We start from the raw sequence: 22844 nt of genomic DNA, 5'->3' as shown, positions 1-22844 counted from the left end.
TTCTAAATGAAGATCGGAAAATAATGTATTTGTAATAGCTGAAGAACTCCTGCTTATATGTATTTCTTAGATATGATAATAATTATTGTCTTCCCAGTTTAAAGTGGTTTTTATGAGAGGTCAGTTGTGTCGAAGTTGATGATGGGGACAATGGAGTAAATCCGTAGCCTTAAATAAGAAAGTGGTCGGTTTCTTGCAAGGCCGTACTTTGTTATTCAACTCATATTGTCCGTCGGGGGGTAATATTGAAATGATAATGTTTATTATCTTGTCATAAAAACCAGTTTAAACTGGGGGAGCACTGTAATAAAATTTTGAATCATAAGATTATTTTTACAAATCAACTATTTTGTAGTCCAAGAAAATGAATGCAACATCTTTATGTCCAAAATTTTCAATTATCAAATCACTATTTACTAGTTAATAAAAATGTTTGTTTTATTCTTATAGTGTTTTTGTCATTTGAAAGTGTTCACGTACTTAAACAGTAAAAATTTGACACAGTATAAAGCAAAGTTAATTTGAAATCATCTGCATATAGTAAGTAGTGCACACTGAGAGAGTCAACAATATCGTTTATGTACTCGTAAATAGTAAAAAATAACGGACCCAAGACGGAGCCCTAATAAACACCAGAGTACTCAATCAGTCTAAATGATCTAAAACATTGAATTAACTATAATCTGTTTTGAAGATGGAATAAGTGTCATACGGTCACCAAAAAAAACCAAAGGCGTCAAGCTTATTTAGAAGTAGTTAATGATCAATATGATCAAACATCGTTGAGAAATCGGTACGAAATTAAATTACTGACACGAGATTACTACTATCAGTACATGCTTAACTTCGACTTTTTATGTTTATACATCGAAAGAATTCGACTATTAAGCACGAGCAGATGCTTTGGCAAGGGCGGCAGATAAAAGTATAAATTTGTGTAAAATAAAATGAAATTTAATTAATTTTGCCTCTTAAAAACTACTTACTATTAATTAAGGTATGATGGACTAAAAGGTTCCAAAAATTATTCCGGGCAAACAGCTGCTATTTTGATGATAATTATTTTATTTTTTAGTAAATGTACGAAGGGGTGTGCATTTTTACTTCATTTTCATATTTTCTCGACGTGTCATAATTTCTAGAGTACGAAAAAGTGGTCTCCCGTTTCCGGTTGTATGTCTGTCTATCTGTCTGTCTGGTGTCTGTATCCATTTTTATTAGACAAGTAATCTCCGAAACTATTGGACCGATTGTTGCCACATTTTGTATGTATATATAATGAATATCATGTAGAAGGTTAAACGTTAACTAAAATTTGGGTAATCATCCCCACCAGCAATGGGATGACGTCACCTTCAAAATTTATAATAAAAAGTTTTTTAAAATTGCATAACATAAGATAATCCTGCACTTTTGTTGCGTGAATCCGTGTCGAATTTTCACCCTACACATTTAGATTTTTTTGAAAAAAATCCAAAACTGAATAATAATATTTTTCAATATAACTTTGAAACTGCAAACCCGATTACTCTGAAATCTTATAAATATTTTAAGGTTATCGTAGTTGGTAAATCGTTAAGCAAAATTTATTCGTTTATCCCCTTCCAAAAAATTGATGACGTCGCCTCAAAATATTTACCGAATAAATCCTATCTAAAATGTGCAAAATATGATGAGTCTATACTTGTGATTTATAATCATTGCATTAAAAGTTTTTAAATTTATTATACAGGGAATTTTGATTTATGGTTTTGTGGGTCCAACCTTCATGGTTAACTTTGAAATTCCAGTAAAATTTTATTAGATACTGTTCAAGTGATGGAACTGTACGTGTCTTTGCAAAAACGTTGATGACGTCATCACAAAATTTTGTTGAAGGAGTACTCATTTGGAACGTACGCCCAGCACGCTTCTTTACATTTACTTTAACATTACATACATATCTTTATTTTAAATTATAAGGGTTCTCATAAAAAAAAAATAAAATTCATATAGTCAAATTTTATAATTTTTCGAAAAAGCTGGATTTGTTTTATGTATTCCAGGAGCGAAGGAAGTTCTGTCGAAATAACCTTCGACTAATCTTTTACTTGTTTTTTCATCTATTTTAAGGTATTGTATCATTTTTTAAGAAAGCAGGCCAATTTTGATGTTGAAGTTTTTTATTATTTTTTTTATAAAAAAAGTTCATTTTTGTCGTGAAGTTTTTTTAATGCGTTTTTTAACATTTCGCCCCATTTTATTAAAAAGTTATGGATTTCTAAAGACTTTGACCATGATTCCAGCGGATGCATATTGAAACCGCCGACTTTGAGATTTTTACAAAAAAATAAAAAAAAACCTATTCAGCACCAAAATTGGCCTATTTTCTTAAAAAAAAATATAAAACACCTTATAATAAATTAAAAAACAAAATGTAGCGTGAAACCTAGGTGCCATTTTACTTACTACTAATTTGCACCTTTTTTGGTACTATACAGGGTTATTCAGCTAAGTGACCCATATACATTTTTAAAATAGGCAACCCAATATACTGATTCCACCTGAACCTGGATTACAAAAAATGTTTCAAAATTAAATTGCATTAAAGTTTGCTAAATGTAATTTTCTGACACTGACATCAGTCAAGTATAAGCAAACTTTGATAACAATTTAATTTTGAAACATTTTTTGTAATCCAGATCCAGGTGGAATCGGTATTTTGGGTTGCCTATTTTAAAACCACAAATGGGTCATCTTAGCTGAATAACCCTGTATATGTTTAAGTTTATAGGATTGCATAGATACTCCTGCATGTGTGATTCATGTATCCGTGTCGAGATCTAGACATCCAGATTTTTGAGAAAAAAAATCAAAATTGCAAAACCGAAAATTTGCAAGCTTTTTAAGATTATCGTAAGCACAATAAATCGTTAATCGAAATTTTTTCGTTTGTAGCCTCCTAAAAAATTATGACGTCCATTTATAATTTTGCAGAACAAATATTCCTTATATTTTATAGAATTACATACTCCATATATGTGTAATTTAGAATCGGTGTTGACTTTTTGGGAAAAAATTCAAAATTATATTTTACAGTTTAACTTTAAAATTGCAAAAGCGAATGTAATGAAATATCCCAAACGTTTTAAGGTTATAGGAAGGATGATAAATCGTTAATTAAAATTTGTTCGATTAAAGCTTTACCAAAAATTATGAGGTCATCTTAGAATTCTACCAAACAAATGTTCTTTAAATTTTTTAAAATAACATAGTCCTCCGTGTGTGATTTATGAATCCGTGTTGAGTTTTTACCCTTAGGATCAAGCAACATTGTATAACATTATTTTATTATTTAACTTTGAAATTGCAAAAACCGAATGCTGTGAAATCATGAAGATATGTATTTTAAGATTGTTTTGTGTCCTTTTAACCGCTGGTGCTTGTAATCTGGACGTGCTAAAAGTCGAATTCGGTCGATGTATAAACATAAACACTCGAAGTTAAACATATACTAAGAAACTGAAAATGTCTATATTTTTTCCCGTTAGTTATCTGCTTTAAATTTCATATTTAAAGACGCAGGAGTTGCGGGGATGTTAACAGTTATCACAAAACGAAAATCGCAAAATCTAATTTTGTAAATTTTTAAAGAAGCGGAATTTGTAGGATTATACTTCAAGGGCAAGGGACGTTGTCAAAATAGCGTTCCACAATTTTTTCCGGAAATTACTTACCAGGGCTCTGAAATAAATATAAATTCAAATAAATGCAAGTCAAACGGCCAAAAGCTGTAAAGAATTTGGGTTTTCGACATAAGAAAATCAAAAACAGAAAATCTCTAGGTGAAATGTTCCATATCTGTTGAAGTATTTTAAATAATAATAAGTAATAAGTTTTTTATTAGATAAGCTTGGGTAAGCCAGTAAGAACCGATATAAATTTTTTGTTTTTATCCGATAAAATTCAGAGAAAACAATAATACCTACAGGATTTAGGAGTGTGCCCGAGGAAGGTCTTTATCCCCGTCTAATATAAGTCAATTTTGTTAGTGAGGTTAAGTATAGTATTAAGCATTCGCTACTCGTTTTTCTTTCTAATTCGGTCGACAAAGCGGCGCTCATAAAACTTTGCAAATCAAATGCTAAAGATCGATGTGGGAAGGCCAAAATTCCGCTTTCGTTCGATATTAGCATGAAGTCAATTTATGTTTATAACTGAAATATCGGCTTTTTGTTGTATTTTTGCTTATATCCCAAACAGGATCGGCTTATCTTTAGTGGTATTATTTTAAGATGCTCTTTGTTCACAAACGAGGAGGTTGGAAAATTCAAAGCCATAAAACCACCATTTCCGTGGGTACACTATACTAGAATACCGACTTGTTGACAGCCGGTTTAACAATCACAAACAAAAAGAAACTTAAATACTATCTCACTATCACGTTTTTCCCCGAAAGCATAACCCTTCCATCATAATCCCGTAATTATTCAGACACAAATTGCTTTAATCCCGATTACCTGGCACCCGGCGAGTTCTGCGAAGCCACCCCACCTAGCACCGCCGATCTTTCGCCCTCCGCTGACTTTGCGATTGTTTGCATTATTCGCCTGCAGCTTCAGCCCTCGCCCCAACTCATGCTCCACTTAATTTGACCTTATTATATCCATACACGAGGGTGTCAAGTGATGTATTAGCAGCACGATTCAATAGGAGATGGGCTTTCCAGGCACCGCAGATCTGCATTGTTGACGGAATTGATGGCCAACACGCGTAATCGTTGCCAAAACAAATTGTCATCTTGTCTGCTGGAAATAAGTGACGACCGGCACCAATTCGTACACGGGAGGGGTGGTTGGGGGTTTAAAATTGGGGAATGGGCAATCTGGCGGCGGTGAATGAGACGACGTGGATTTGAATAGAACAATTATAGTCACTGTTTGTGTAATATTGGTAAAATAAATAGAGTGGCTTAAATTTAAAAACCTTGGAATTTTTTATTTCCTATTTTAGATTTGTTGTCAATAACGGTGTGTGAAAATAATCACAATTTTTCACTATTTGTGCGTTACAAAAAAAAAAAAATGGAAGATGAGGATGAGTTTCTTAAATATTTGCTTGATAAGTTGATAGGTGCAGTGTAGAATATGGGTCAGTTGCGCGCCGCGGTAAAAAAAAAATCTGCATATTGTTTTAAGGGTTACACCACCAATGATTATAGCCACTTTAAAATAAATAAGTGCCCAGAGAAATCATTCAATTTTCAGAGACATAACTTCACACGGATTTATTAACTATTGGACGTGTAAATAGAGCTGACAATATTTCTTCTTCATTTTTTTACCATAGATTCGTCTTATAAAAAATAAACAAATTATTGAGAAACTACTTTTAATTTACATTACGTTACATTTCATACGAAACGCTTTTTACAAAAGCAAATCTGCTGATCGTTTTATTTTTGTATATATTACCTAAATTACTAATATATATGTTTATTGTTTATATTATTATAAACCTCTATCAAAAACGCTGAAGACTAGGACGGTTTTCGCATTTGTTCGTCCTTGTTTTGCTAAACTTCCTGTGAAACTGATTGGAGTGGATGTAAGAGGCTGGAAGCACGCGCAAGTGTCCCATGACAATTTTGGGAACTAGACTATAGCAGGTAAGCTGACTGCTGCGCGCAAGTGACCAATACATCTAATAAAACTAATAAATTCTATTTTTTTACATTTTACCAAAACCAAAAACTAATGTAAAATTCCGTCGTCCTTATTCACTCTACACTGAAAAAATTGTCTAGGTCATGATTTTCGTTCACAATTATCTATTAATGCATTAATGGAAGTTTATCTTGTCGATTTACGCTTTAGCGAAATAGGTGTGACCTAGTTGTGTGCAATTTAGTTTTATTTGCCTAGCGAGTAAAACCGTGAAAGTGGAGCATTAGTAGATACGATTTTTGAAAAAAATAATTTTTTCACCTTAGACAGATAAGAGCGATAAATTTGCAAAATTGCTATATGCGTAATAGTAAACAACCTTGACAGTGCGCACCGCGACCTATGCTAACGAGAAATTTCGTTTCAAGGAGAAAAACTGGATAATTTTTTGAGACCGGTTTCGTCGCTGAGAGAAAATCGTCAGAGAAATATATTTTGAACATTTGTTTCGTTCATGAAAGTCAGGGAGGTTTAAATGAGCACAAGTACGTTTAAGTGATAAACTTTAAAGTTGTAACCACGTAACTAAACTGTAATTAATATACTATCTTCGAGTCGCTTGCACTCTACTTTATAATTATTTGCGCTTTTATCTAAAATGTCTGTGTTTTATATTTTACATTTCTTTTATTTATGTTCTGCGATAATGGAGGATAAAGCAAGATAAAGTGGGGCATTAAAAGTAATGTGGTCGTTTTAAAAAATTCGCACTTTGTTTATGGTTTTGTTTGTCTTTTTTCTGGGGATAGATTTATAGTAAGGCTCTTGGAGCCATTAATTTACTTTAACAGCGAGACCGATAACTTTCAGCGTATTTGGATAGGTGTCTTCGATGGGCAAATATACCAAACAACAGTACACGCAAGGTGATAAATCATAAATAACAATCAAGAAAAAGACACTTATTTTAGTGCCAGCGAACAACATTTAAGTTAATTGAAACAGACGAATAGTAAAACGAAATTTGTTTTTTCAAGGTAATGCAAATAAACAAACATTTTTTAAACATTCAGTTGTATACTGCTTGCAAACTTCTGTTAACGTTTTTATTTTATAACGTTTATGTGGTACACCCTGTATAAAAGTCAAAATTGAAAAGCAGCTCGAAAAATCCGAAAAATTGTTCTAATGAAGCCGTGCTTGCCACTACGACCCACTTAAAATAAAGTGTCTCCTGAAACCCCCCCTCCGCTCATGCCCCCTCCGCCGCCGCCAGTAATCCCCGTCAAACGCACGCCGCACAGCAAACACGCGATAAATCTAAACAAATTACATAATTAATTTGATTTTATTAATAAATCTCCGGAAATTCATCATCGATCGGCCAATCGGAAACGATAAAAGAAATTGTGTCGTCAATGATTGCTCAACCTGCCGCAAGATTAATGCCAGTAATCCCTCTTTATTCCATTCTAACACGAAATCAATACAGCGGAAAAGTCCAAAAACCGCCGCCGAACAAAAAGTGAACGTCCACACCGTCGTTCTTTAGCATATTCCGAGTGAAAGCTCCGCTAATTACGAGCATCTGTTAATTGCCGGGCAATTTGGGTAATTACAACGTAAACCAACATGCCCCCTCTCGCTCGCGCTTATGGCGGTTCGCGTTTGGACGACGAGGACGGCCAATGTTTACCAGCGTCGAAGGAATGCGTAAGAGGAGCATTTTTCTGACGCATGCATCCGATAAGGTGTCTGTAGCCAGGAGAAAGATGGCCGTGGCGATATTGCTAAAGGAAGAATCCATTAGGTGTGCGCTACCGGATTTATCGCTTTTAACGGTCGGCGACAGCCCATCGGAATTTTACGGGGTATAAATTTGGCGGTGATGGGCGAGTGTCGCGGGGATTAAGACGTGTAATGGGCCGGGACAGCGGTCAAGGGGTGACCAAGGGTCAAGGGTGAAATTTACACTCGTGGGCCTAATTTATGGGAGGGTTAGGGCGAAGAAGGGAAGAAATGAATTTTTAATTGGGGAAAATTTCGGTTCCTTCAGCCGATCGAGGGTTGGACAGGTAAAAAGCTATAGAATTGCCAACTACATGTGAATGCCCATTTAAAATCTTTTTAAATGTTTGAAAATAGAAAATTACATAAAAAATAAAGGCACAAACAAAAAAATAGGGACGAAAATCAGTCAACATTGAAGCAACTCAGGCCAAACTTCCCTCGCCCCTAAAGTATATTCGAACAAATGCAACTTCTTTGCGAATTTTATTTTTTTTTATGATACCTAACTCCTATAAGTTAAAATAAAAATATCTCTTCTGCATTGTTAAACTGCAGGTAGATAAATGTACTATCCAGTGGCGTCAATAAAACTACAACGGCCCTTACGCCGCTGAGAAGCACAAGTGCGGACAATATGAAATATATTTAAAGACGGAAAGAATTCGACTATTAAGCACTTACAGATAACCAGCATCAGCGGCAGCAGATCAAAGTATTTAGGTAAGAATTTGTATTAAAAGAAAAATGGAATTTGATTGATTTTGTCTCTTGAAAACAGAGGAAGGGACTAATTTTGTTTTTGATTTAATGGTGCTATTCTCTAAAATTTAATTAGTAAAAAATTTCGGGATCGAGTTCGAGCTCAGTTGCTAAACGAGCGCTCGATTATCTACTTCACGGACCCTCTTGTCGAACTTTATACTATACCTCTAAAGTGCAGAAATAATTAAACAATAAAAATTGCAATAATAACAAAAAAGAGTACTTTATTTTATAAAATTTAAATAACCTTTACTGTACAAAATGTTGAGATGATATCATAAAATTGTTTGTGGGAATGATTAGACAAATTTTGGATATCGTTTTACCTTCCACATATTCATAATATACATACAAAATTTGACAACAATCGGTCCAGTAGTTTCGGCGATTATCTGCCAAGAAAAATCGACATAAATGGTAGACAACAGTCTGCTGGGCCCTATTACAATACTTCCTTAGCTTACCCTCGAGAAATAAAAAGGTCAGGTCAAATCAGGTCAGATCAGATTAGATTAGATTAGATTTAAAATTTTCTGCGAATTGTCAATTTTAAAAAAATTGTTAATTCAGAAATGTTATAATAATTTTGATGCGTATGAACTTATGAACAACCATTTCTAGGCAAAATGTAGAATTAAAATCGGGTAATCACCTTTTGGAAAACACGAATAATGTTTTTACCCACAATAAAAATTTTAAGTAATAGGTAGTTAAAAGCTACTGAAGAAACAAAAACCAATAAAGAAAAAAATTGTAATAATTTGTTGTGGCAGGAAGTTGTAGTCAAACATAAAACGTTATTGAAGATATAGACTATGCAAAATAAAAACATATGATGATACATACAATAAACTGTCAAAAACTTATTTTTAAAATTTTATCTTCAACTAAGTGTACCTATGAGAGAAAAGATCCTTGAAAAACACATTTCATATGTAAAATTTTGCATAATATTTTCCCGTTTTCCTTGTAATATTCTCTTTCAGATTAGCTTGAACTGTAGTATTTTATAATAAGCTCAGTTGACATATACCTCAGTAAGACTTTACATTATGACAATAATTGACAGTATTATTTAATATTATGTACACAGGGTCGTATTTAATAGAGAAAACTGGATCTAATATAATGTAGGTATATTTAAACATGCATCTATTTAGATACACATACATGAACATTTATAAATTCTGGTAAGTGCAATTACCTAGTGAAAGAGACTTTAACAGTAAAATAAAATTGTTAATAGTTCGGGCCTGTTCAGCCTTCGGTCTACTCTCTATCTGAAAATTTGTTTGTTACAGTTTACAGTTTTAAGCTTGGTTTATAATGGTGGTTTGGCCTAAGCCATAAAGTTTTACTAGGTACATGTCAACTGAGCTTACAGTATGTGTATTGTATATATCGACATGTCAACTGAGCTTACAGTATGTGTATTGTATATATCGTCCCCGAAAAAAATACAGAGGCAGAATAAACGAAGAAATAAATAAAAAACAAATTATAACTCTACATGCTACATGAAGTTTTGAAAGTAAAAATACACTGATTTTAACTGCCTGATGCGTTCTTGTAATATATAATAATAACTTGCTGTAATTTATTTTTTCTAAATCATTCTTCTTGTAAAATCTGTTTTTAACATTGGCAAACAAAGAAAATAAAACAGGTAAATATAAATACAAAAATGAAAAAGACTAAAACCGTGATCAATGGTTAACTTAAATAAAGTCTTGATTATAGTGTCGTCTAAAGTTTTCATTTTCTAGTGAAAATTTTATAATAATAATACTAATATCATTTATTGACGGTTCATGGTAACATTGGTAACCAATTACAAAACAGGAAGATATAATTTAAACAATTTTTAAATTAAACGAATTTTTTTTAACTGTTGCGGCAGATGTTCCTCCAAAATCCAAATCTTTGTTAAATAAGTTAATTTTGTAAAGGGTGTTTAAATAATCATTAACTTTTGAAAAATTGTCAGCTAATTAAACAAATTAAATTCAAACATTATCTATACCGTTTTTTCTTTTTTTGTTAAGGTATTGTCACTTTAGCATATTATTTTCCAAGTATTTTTGAAAAATTTAAATGAAGACACGAAAAATATGCATACATGCTAAAGTAAAAAGTCACCTAAGTTTGAACAGCGTAACAACATTTCAAATAACAATGAAACACAAAGTTCAACTTCTGTTGCAGAATACAAAAGCTAAAAAATAAAATGAACCAAAGTCAATAAGAAAAAATTTGTGAAATGAATGAAAAAAGGTAGCTACTTATAACATAAGTCATTAAATGAACTAAAATGACATAGTGGCAGACCTGATTTACTAAAGTTTAAATAAATTAGGCGAGAATAAATCCAAAATAACTGACTGATATACATGATTGACTTTAAAATTGACTTTCTATTTCTTGGTGTAATATTTTGGTAGCACCACGTTGTAACATTCCAGTCAATCTCAATGCATCTTTTCCATTGTTGTTGACCTCAATGACAGCGATTGTAGCAGAAAAAACCTCAATGAAAAAATGAAACTTAAGTGACATTTGACGGCTCATTTTCTGATATATTTAAAAATTTCCAAAATCTGTGCTAAAACGAGATTTTTTCCCTGACAGATGATCGTTTAGCAACTTTCAAAGTTTTATGTACAAAAGAGATTAGGAACATCTTATAAAGTAGCAACTAGAGGATGAACACCTTCATTTTATGTCTCTTATACATTTTTTGGCACAGTCATACTTGCAGTGGCGGCGTTAAGGAGGGGGGGGGGCGATGGGGGGGTCTGCCCCTAGTACCAAGCACCAAGGGGTGACAACGACAACTCCCTCGCACAGCTAGAGAATACTTACAGAAGAATCACTGCAGAAACGCACAAAAAAAAGTCGGGGCGATAGACAGACAGACAGACAGACAGAAGTAAACAGGCCACGACGCCACAGTTTCTCCAACAAGCGTACCTAATTCTTGAGGCTTTTCGAAGCGGTAATAGGCGAATTTACGACCGACGCTAACATGTGGTGTAAATTTGTTTCATTGTTTGTAAATTCACAGTTCATGTTAGGATTTTAGTCGTTAACTGATTCAAACACAATTTAACAGCCATGAGAATTGTTCAGAAGTACTTGCTACGAGATTTCATGAAATTCATTTAGTCTTATATTTTGCCTTTTTTTTTCTTAATATACATAGCCATCTTTTCATAACAAGACACTTAAAACATGGTTAAAATGGCTTTTTCAAGGAAATATGGATTTTGCAATTATGGGGCGAAGCCTATTGCAAAATCGATATTTCCTGATACAAATTTTATATTTTAAACATGTTTTAAGTTTCATGTTGTGATAAGAAGTCTACACATATTAAAACAAAAGGCAAAATGTAAGCCCGCCCACCCGCCCTATCTCAATTGTGATGATATTTTTTTATTCGCCGTGAACTAAGCATTAATGGAGCTTAACTGCAAAATACTTATTTCTTGACAAGGAATTAAAACATGTTTTTGAGTATCGTGTTGTTCAAAGAATACTATGTATATTAAGAAAAAAAGGCAAAATATGAACCCCGCCCACCCACCCCATCGCAATTGTAATGATTTTTTTTTTCTTAAAAACTTAAAACACGTTTAAAATGGTAAATTTTTGTAAGGAAATATGGATTTTGCAATTAGGCTCCGCCCCTAGGTCTGCCAATGAATGAAAACTTTATTACTATTGAGGTCGGGGGGAGTATGGGGGATTTTTTCCCTAATATACCTACATAGTATCCTTTGAACAACATGATACTCAAAACCAAATTTTTAATTTCTCGTAGAGAAATAAAGATTTTGCAGTTAAGCTCCCCTTGGCGTACGACGAATAAAAAAAATCATCACAATTGACATAGGGCGGGTGGGCGGGACTACATTTTGGGTGGGAAAGGAGAATTTAAGGCATCTTTGGTTGAGCCGCAAGTTTTATATCGAAATTTTCATTCAGAACCAAGAAATAAATGAAAAAAAACTTATTCAAAGTGATTAATAAGACTCAGTATAGTGTCAAATAATACTTTTAGTTCCTCAAATAAATGCAAACGTTGAAAACGTTGATGCTATCTGCGCTATAATAAAATGTTTAAAGACTATTTTTGACGAGAACATTATGTTTATTGGTATCAACTATCTATGTAAATGAATCTGTAAACGTTTCTCACAAAAACAAACCTTGCAGCACACCGGAAGCGGAATTTATTGCAACGGACTATTGAGAGGTGTAGTTGAAAGATTTTCTGCTGTAAATAGCACTAATATGATGGGTTCTTCTTAAATTAAAGGATCAACTAAAATTAGATTGGCGCGGTTTGTTTACTAACGCCATCAACAAGTCTTTCAATTTGTTTGTTTTTTATCTTCTATGTTAAAACCAACGGAAATTATTTTGTAAAACCGAACTCGATTTTTGGAAGCACTGATGGATAATTTTTAATTTTTCGTTTTAATGAGTTATAAAGGTTTTTATGCTGTAAATATAAGACACTGTATATTATTTCCCATCTTGTGAATTCACTCGCACTCCTTACGAACTGTAACAGATATAATCCAGCGAACGCTGTAGAACATGTACCTACCTACGAGTACTTCGGTTCACTTGTTTACTTTCGAAAGCGGGTGTTAATAAGCAAGAAATCAATCAACATAAAGTGCGGACTAGACTTGCTATTATTCCCATTATGACAGAGACAATTATTATAATTTTTTCGTCATTAATCGTTTATAAAATAACTGTTACTGTAATGGCGCCATTGCGTAGACGTTGTAATAAAACTGACGTACGAAATTATACATGTAGAGCAGTTTTTGCCATTGCAGTATCACTTTTCAAAGTAATCGATTCCATAGTTTTACACAACTCGCCAACAGATCGGCGGACAGATCGACGGAAACACCGAATGCTTGCGTTTCGTCCAACACTAACTCCTGTTTTCCTCAGTCCTTCATTCGCCCTCAAACCCAGCAGGATAAAACTTTCATCGCCCATCGATCCGTCCATTACCGCCCCAACCCATAATGATATCTCGGCCTAATGCATGAAATGCAAAAACCTGTTAATTTCTGTACGCGTCCATGAATAATTTATTCTTCACTCTCTTCGCCACTTTCGTAATTACGTTTCCCCGAAGCCATTAAAGCGTGGCACGTCTTGAGAAAAATCTTCCACTTTCCGAAACTCCCGTTGCCCCCGGGTCCAACGACACCGGTCAAAACGGACCTGTTCTAAACGAGACTTGCTCGAAAATCGTCAAAAAGCCTATTCTCCCACAGTCCCGCGCCATGGGTCGCGCCCATCTGACCCACAAAATTCGGAGATTGCCTCATCCCATGGTAAAGTCGCCACTTCTCCGAAGCGATTACGCGGCGACCATGAGCCGTGGAACATTGAAACGTTTATCTATGAAGACGCGTGCAAAATGGTACATCATTAAAATTCAAGCGGCGATAAGGTAAATGGTGTTGTGGAGTTTTCTAGTTTTAATTGCGTCGAGTCCGTGCCTCGAGTCTGGGAGACCGCCGTAATGACATAATTCGGGCGAGCGCGGAAAATGGGGGCAATTTGGAAATTGAGATAAATCCTTGCGAGACTAATGCGACAATTTGGATAATGAGGGCTTAATGGGGAGGAAAGTACGGCGAGGGAAATCGCGTGTGGAGGAGAGATTCGGCGGATGCGGAGCGGGGGCGGCGTGGGGAGATTTTCGAACTCTGATCGTCAAGGTTTTTGTTTAGATGTTTTTTTCTAAACGGAAATACGATCGACAGGACTGAGATAACTGGATGTGGCGTGGCGTGCTTACGCCGGAGGGGAATGATTCATTAATAAATGTTATGATTACGACTTATGACAATACAGTTTCTGAACAAGTATAAGCTACTATTATTACAAATTTTCTGCTTTTTAGAGCTAATATGCATGGCTAATGACTATAGAATTATGTTTTTTTTTATGTTGTTTTGTTATATTTTATTATTTTGATTTTTAATTAAACGTCAAAATTTTGTTATGTTTTACAATTAGGTGGATTAAAAATTTATTCAGGTGCGGTTTGCGTAGAAAATTATGGAGTGACGTCATCAATTTTTTTTAAGAGAATGAATAAATAAGTTTTGCTTAGATGTTATTATCTTCATGATAGTCTTAAAACTCTTACCTTGTGACGTCACTCCCGTCTGACGTCACCTACAGCACCGGCAGCTAGATTTACTCGGGGCAAGGCCGTGGATCTTTATTATTTGGGGTGGTGACAATATTTTGGGCGCCAGTCGACAGAATGTCGACGAGAAAATGAAAAAAATAAAGTTTAGACGAAGAGGGAAGAAGAGGTAGTTGAATGACAGAAACAACACCTACTCGCTGATATGTATATAATTTTGAAACTGAATTTCCAAAATGACTTGCTTTAAATATGCAATAACAATATAATTTTGAAACTGAACTTCCGGAATGGCTTACTCTAGATCGGCACTGACATGACGCTTAAGCGTGTAACGACCCTTAAGGTTTACAAAGTAGGGTAAAATCAATCTGTACCTTGATTCTTGATTACCTTATGCGCTTACGCCACGAAAACTAATATTCCCAATGCCGCCACTCTTGTATGTTATAATAAATTTTTTAACTGATAATAAATACTGGGATCGGAACCATAAATAGGTAAGTGCCTTCTAAAATGCTCCTAATTGATTAACGTACTTACTAACAATTGTTGATTAAAGCTACGAATTAATAACTACTAAGCAAAACCATAACTTAACAATTATAACAATTATAACAATCACATTTTGTGGACCTCTTTGCCACCATAAACCATAAATTGTACAGTAAATACCTCCAAATAGTTGTTAGGGGATGGTATCTCGGGCTAATCGCAAAAAAAAAGGCAGCTACCACATCCCACGGCTATTTCAAAATTGACTCTCTTGACTCCAGAGTTTGGTAGGGAGTCACCAATATGACACCAATGACAGCACCAAGATATCAGACGTACCATCGGCCCATAAGATTCGGGATCTCAACGGAACCAGTCCACACAAAAGCAGGGGTGTATAGCAGCAACACTATGATGGTTCGCACTCTGACTTCATGGCCAAAATTACACCAAATGAGACATAAAAAAAAAGGACCTAGGTGTTATTGGTCCTTTTTAATCACTTAATTTTAGTGTGTAATAATTGTAAGGGGGTTTTATTAATAAAATTCAGCCCACAGAATTACTCGCCACCATTTTTAAATCTTTATCCGAACCCCTCTCTTTTTGTATGTCTTTTTCCGCTGATCCTCGCGCCTTATCAATTACACGGCCAAGCGTCATGTCAGTAAAAAAGAAGCGCAAGAATTTGAAATTAGTAACAATTACTTCGTGATTGTTACAACCTCTTCAATATTTTTTCAACAGACATCAGGTACAAGATAACTGGAACCGGCAAACTTATAATTTCGTGTTCTGCAAATTGTGAAATACCAAGAAAACATTCATCAATGTGACGCTATTAAAAGATACAGAAGAGCTTAATTATATACATAAATACTACTTACATTATACTCTCTATATTTTTTATTTATTATTTTTTTATCTTAAAATTTGATCGGTCTCAGGTATAAAAATTTATTTTATTAACTTCAGCTTAAAATAACTTTATTTGATGGACTTTTTTTTGTAGTAATAATTTCCCATATATGAATTTAAGCTGAAATAAAATTCTTGATGTTTTTTACATCTCTATCACAGTATAGATATATGACTAACGTATATGTCTCTACGTACCGGGTGTCTCAGTTTACCTGTTCAAGTCTAATATCTCAGTATTTCGAAAGACTGAAGTTTAAACGTAGCAGAATTAAGAAATACAAGGAAATCTATGAAACAAATATACTACAATAGTAGCCATTATAAATTATAAAGAACTTAAAAAACATACTCCATTCAATTTGAAAAGAAAAAGTTGATGTCATTTAAAAAAAAATCGAAGACTAGTAGTAGTCATTACATAGATTTCTTTGTGATAATTCACCGTTCTAAATTTCAAACATGTGTATTGTTGTATCTGATTTTTTTTTTATTTTATTTTCAGGTTATATAAGTATTTGTTTCTTCATTATTTCTCACATTTTGTCGAATAAATGTTATTAAAATTTTATAAAATAATATATTCCTACAAGTGTGGTTTATGAATTCGTCTTGATTTTTTACCTTAGACATGCAGATTTTTGTAAAAGAATCAAAATTGTGTAACAATATTTTACAATTTAATTTTGAAACTGCAAAACCGAATGCTTTGAAATCTTGCAAACGTTTTACCGTTGTCGTAGGTATAGTAAATCATGAATCAAAATTTATCCGTTTATCCTCTCCCCAAAAACGTTGATGACCGACTAAATCTAAAACTTGTAAAATGTTAAGAGTCTATATTGTGGTTTATCAATGCATTCACATTTTTTTGAATTGCTTATACTAAGTGATCAAAAAAATTAATGAGTGTGGTGACATGTTTTACTACTCATCCCATTTTGCCGAAGATTTGAGGATACAGTACTGTTATTAATAGTATAACACTGCACCTATTCAAATTATTATACGTGTCCTCCGTAAAATGTTGACATAAAAAAATTTTCATATGGAAAAACTCACCAGAAATATACGCATACCATACTTCTTTACTTGTACTTTGACAATCCACACTTATATTAATTTTAAGTCAAAGGGGTCAGCATCAAACAAAATAAAATTATCAAAGTTAATTTTTTTAATTTTTCGAAGCTGTACTTCTTGGACTATACTTCAAAGGCGAAGGAAATTCTATCGAAATTATGTTCGACGTTTTCCTTTGTGAGAATTAATTTATGTTGCATTTTTAATTTAATTAGATTTATATATTTTTTATTTATTTTTTCAACAATATTCTAGGGATTTGAGGTCAATGGTGTTCAAAATAAAAAAAGTTTTATGTTTTTATTTTTTTTTTTTAACTATTTTGTTTAGCTCTATTTTCAATATGTTATGCATTTATTTAGTACCAATTATTGATAAACATTTTCTCCATATTTTTTTAATTCCATGTCTCGTTTTTATCATTAATTCCTAGTGGTTCCTTTATAAACGGTTTTCCAAAGATAACATGTAAAATGATACTCTTATAAAATTTTGTTTCTGTTACTTTCTATTCAATTCCAAAAATAGATCAGGTCAGAATTTTCCAAAAATAGAAAACCAAAGTCACCACGGGTACTCATTACCCAAGAATCTCCCAAATTATAACAAAATTACTGCGGCATTCAAGACTTTTTCAAATTCATAAAAAATGAAACACTAAGAACTCAAAAGATTTTTTCAAGTTCATCCAGCAACATAACACCAAATGCCTTTAAATTTGTCTTATTTTAGCAGGTACTAGTTCCGCCCACCCACCCTCACTTTTCTTAGAGGGTGACATTTGTCAAAATTCGTCTTATCTTGGCAGGTACTAGTCCAAAATTAACTCAAAAACAGGTGTCCCAAATTAAAAAAAAACACTCAGCACTCAAGATTTTTCAAATTCATAAAAATAAAACACCAGATGCCTTTAATTTTTTCTTATTTTCGCAGGTGGAAAACTAAACTATGTAGATTTTATTTGTTTGTTATTTTGTCCACAATTGTGTGGGACCCAGCATTTTCGAAACACTTTTCTTTATTTTATGTGAGTTTTTCAGTGTTTATTAATAACGATAATTGTTTATTTATGTCATTATTCAGTTTGCTGTTTCATTTAAAATCTAACATTTTTTTCTTTACGAAAATCAATTTATCTACAGTATGTCCCCGGATTGAGTTCACAAGAGTAAAAAAAAAATGTATTTTCTATTTTACAAAAAAATGACATACGAATAACATTTTTTGCTCAATTCAAAACGAATAAATCTGCAATTAAAATTTTAATATTATCAGGCTGTGTCCTTAAAATCGAAAAAACCAAAAGTAACGAAGAACTTAGAAAACGAAAAATTAATTTTAAGAGTACAGACCAGGAATATTGAAGTTTTAATTGCAGTTTTATTCGTTTTGAATTAAGAAAAAAATGTTATTCCTATGTAATTTATTTTGTAAAATAGAAAATAAAGTTTTTTTTCTCTTGTGAACTCAATCCGGGGACATACTGTATATTATATTTTTAACTTGATTTAAAATTTTGAATTGTTTTTTGAACTTTTTTTTAACGATGTCTGGGATTTGATGTAAGTAACTTTCAAAACAAGCAAAAAATCTGAAGAATGATAAAAAGACCATCTTCTTTTAGTTTTAATTTTGACTGTATTTTTCGGTTTATACAGAGTGAGTCACTAGGCGCGCGGTGCTCATATCTCATTAATTATTAGAGATATAACAAAAAGTCAAAGAAAAAAGTTGTACGGTTCTTTAGTAAGGACAATACTCTAATTTTTCTCTTCCCAGGTTTTATAACAATGTATACAATTTATTTTTGAAATTGCGATCTGACGTTCCCACGTTATTCCAATTATCTTATTTTTTTTGGCAATGGAAGGATAAAAACAGGTACGCGTTTTTGTTCTCATTCTTCTAATATGTCGATGTGTCTCTTAACCAACCAAAAAATCCGGGCAGACGGCAGACAGACAGACAGACAGACAGACAGACAGACAGACAGACAGACAGACAGACAGACAGACAGACGTAAACGGGAGACCTATTTTTTCGTACTCTAGGGGTCTTGAAAAGTGGAGAAAACAAAAGTAGAGAGTTGGTCGACGGACTCGATTACAGTGACTATCAACTTTACTTAACAAAAAAAAACAACAAAAATAGAATAAGATGCAGTAATAAACTATAGGGTGTTCTATTTGAAAAAACTGAAATATCGACATTTGAAAATTGTAATAATTAAAAATTTTTTATAAACACTCTGTATTTGAAAATTTCATTTCACTTATACCACAACAAAGCGTGTACTTTTATTTATTTCTCTACAAAATACTGTAACACATAGGTATGTTAAAAATAACCCTACTGTGATTTTTTTGCGAATCCTTCCATTACTAAATAATTTCAAGAAAATTGAAATAAGGCAATGTCCCATCGGAATTTCAGAAATAATTGTACTATAATTGTAAAAGCTGAGAAGAGGCTAATCAAAATATGTAAAAATACATAGGATATTTCATTAAAAACGACCGTACAATTTGGCCTTTGACTTTTCTTCTGTTTCTAATAATAACAATTAATGACATATCGAGAAACGTCCACTTTGTGACTCACCCTGTATAACTTATACTTCTTCAGTTTTTACCTTCAAATACTTTTTTACAACACTTTTTTAACTTATAATGAACGTGTAGGAAATGATGTTAGTTTTATTAGATTTTTGTAGTATTTTGTGTTTAATTTTTTATCTTTGACTTGATTGAACTTCAGATGTTGCTTTCCGTTGTGCTGCCTTTTTTTCGAAATATTCTTGCAATAGTTACATTATTATCCCACAACATTCAAAAATTTTAATACATTTCTCGGACTAAACTAAAATGTTTGCATAGCAAGCGGTAAAAACGGATAAGTTGGTAATAGAAACAATAATTAAGGCATATTTTGAAAACTGGGGCCAAACGAAATGTTAGTTCTGTATAAGATTTAGCAGTTCTACGAGTTATTTTATTTTGGACTTTCTAATACTTAAATTTTTAAGTGATTTTTCAAAATATTAAAATTAGACTTTTCGGGGAATATTGTTATACTTAAAAGTAATTTGTATTGTCCATACCGGTAACACAAAATTTTGTAATTGTAATCCGAATTCTCGATATGAAAACACCTTTTTAACAATTTAAAAAAACTCAGGCACATTCTTTTAGATTTATTGTTCATTTCTAGAAAACATAAGTACAAATATGCTATAATGTTATCGACCCATCTTATGCGTCAGGTAGTACGGGAAGAACCAAACCGTAAACAAACACACAAGCATTTAAACCTTAATTGTTCAACCGAGCGGATTCGTTTTCCCCAGACTCAACCATACTATTAATATTCCTCCGTTTGAAGACTCAAACCTCAACAACACAATCTAATTTAACATCAGTAAATATGAAACACGTACAATTCTTGCATGTTAATAAGTTTTCTAACGAAATGATTCACACCGTGCGCAAGCTAATAAATAATATTCTTTATCGCATTTTTCTTGTAAGAGCAACTGGATGTAGTTTAATACTTTATTTTTTATGCAATGCCTCACCTTGAAGATAATTAAGTCCAGCCAACAAACGCATAGTCGCATAGATACCAAAATTTTCATTTCTATAAATTGCAGATTATTGTCGCCCACCCAAACAATCTATCAACCAATAAATTATCAAACCCAATTATCATTATCACTATTATCATGTTTATGGCCTGCTCCTCCGATACCTACAATCTCCACCCAACAAACATCTCCTCGCCACCGCAAACAAACAGCTCCCCACAACTTCCTCCGCGCCTTTTCCCAATCTTTTTCCTTCGATTCCGATCACGCAAATGCAAATCCCGTTTTCGTCCAGCCGATGTCGAAACATTCGTACGTGCGTTTTCTAACCGAGTCGAGATGAATTATTCGATTTCTCTGGGTCATTTGCGCGTGAAAATTGTTACTAATTACGCGAAACCGCTCGAGATGGGGCATTTTCTCTCCGGGATTACGCAACAGCGGTGGCCGGTTTGACGGTCGAGCCAAAAGTCAAGCGGACGCAGGTCGGGGGTCAAGTGGCGTTCTCTCGGACGGGTTGGGTCGGTTGCCACAGGTGACTGGATGAACCGCAATGGGATCGAGGGCAGATGGGGGTAAATGGGGCACGAAATTGGACGAGCGTATGGTGGTAGGTCTTATCAATCTGATAAGAAGAGCGTCTTTAGGAGCTAAGGTTGCTTTTGGCGTACGTTGTGTGAAACACTAGTTGGAATGCATTACAGTTCCACTCTCATTAACACAGAGCACAAATTATCTTGATGAACGCAAAATAATCCTTAATCTTAGTTTTGGTTATTGGTATTCTGAAATCGTGTATCAAGTAGACAAATTTGTGTTATTTATTGTTGTTTTATTTATATTCTAGGAGAAAAATATTGTATTCTACTGGTATGTGTGGCGATTACCATCTGTTGCTCGTGTGGCAAATTTCATCCTCGTGTGTAACTGTCATTATTACAAGTTCGATAAATAATATACTGTTTCCATAAGTTACGTCAAGAAAATTTGTGTGCTGTTATTTATAACATTATCCAAACGAAATTAATAATTAAATACTTTCTCATAGAAATTAAATTACGTCAGCTAAGCTTCCTAGCTGATAACAGTACCATGCAATTGAAACTAAAAATATACGAGATTGTTAATTGAAAAGTTTAATATAAAAACAATTTGTATAATTATACAGTGTGATTCACCAAGCACGCACTCCTCGATATCTCATTAATTAATTCAGAAAATGCATTGAAATCATTTCTGGCTGCACAGTGTTTTTGAGGCGTAGCATACAAATTAGGTGTTTTATTTTAAACAGAGCACCCTATATATTATTTCATGACCTTTTATGATTTTTTTTGTGAATTTTTGCCTTAATAAGAAGTTTCAAGAAAATGGGAATGACGAACAACATTGGAATTTCAAAAATAAAATATGTGTATGTATATCGGATTAAAAAAAAATGTATGTTCGCAAAAACAGAACATTCTGTGTAGTTGAAAATAGTTTTAATATGTATATGTTATTTAAGGAGTCGTATCACTTTATTCTTTAACTATTTTATGTCTGATAATAATTAATGAGATACCGAGCCCGTGGTGATTCACCCTGTATATATTAAGATAATATCTTTTTTTTTATTTAAAATATACAGGATCATACAGTATACAGGGTGTTATTGAAAGGTACGTACAACAAAATGGACAGTTTTTCGCGAAGTCTAAGAAGTCGGAAAAACTTATTTTGTGTTATCAAAATTGTAAGGGGAAAATTAACCCTTATCCAACCTTTTCAGACGCTACTGAAGGATAAATAGGTAAAATTAATTTATTTTAGTAAATGCTAGCAACTGTAACAATAAAACTTTTGTCAAGACTAAATGTTGCTATAGAAACGAAAGATAATCTTTTTATCAGAGGCGTACAACGAATTTGGACAAAAATTTTAATAATTTTTATCTCTAAACGGAGAACACTTTTACCTGAACTTTTTTTAACTTTTAGCACCCATACTTCGAGACCAATTGCCGATTTTATTTTGTACGTACCTTTCAATAACAGGCTGTATATAATTATATCAGTAACTGCTGTCAGTGCTATCTGTCGATATCAAATTTGATGACCTGTTATTCCAACTGTCTGAATAGTACAATAAATTAAATAGTAATATGCTATTCTGACGTCAGCATTTTTTTCGAAAAAAAGTACATTTATTTTATAATTCAGTATTCATTCTAAGTTTCAGTTTGATCATTTTAACAAAATATGAATTATCAACGTTATCACTGTCTAAATTTGATAACGTAATTTTTCGATGAATCTATAATTGAAGTACAGTATACTAAAGTCACTTGACATACACCTTCTAAAACTTTTATCACTTAACAGGCTTAAGC

Source organism: Zophobas morio, unplaced genomic scaffold (genome assembly GCF_036711695.1).
Source record: "Zophobas morio isolate AGI-343-1 ecotype UQ-CSIRO unplaced genomic scaffold, CSIRO_AGI_Zmor_V1 ptg000007l, whole genome shotgun sequence".
In the NCBI taxonomy this organism is placed as follows: domain Eukaryota; kingdom Metazoa; phylum Arthropoda; class Insecta; order Coleoptera; family Tenebrionidae; genus Zophobas; species Zophobas morio.
This window is presented reverse-complemented; position numbering follows the sequence as displayed.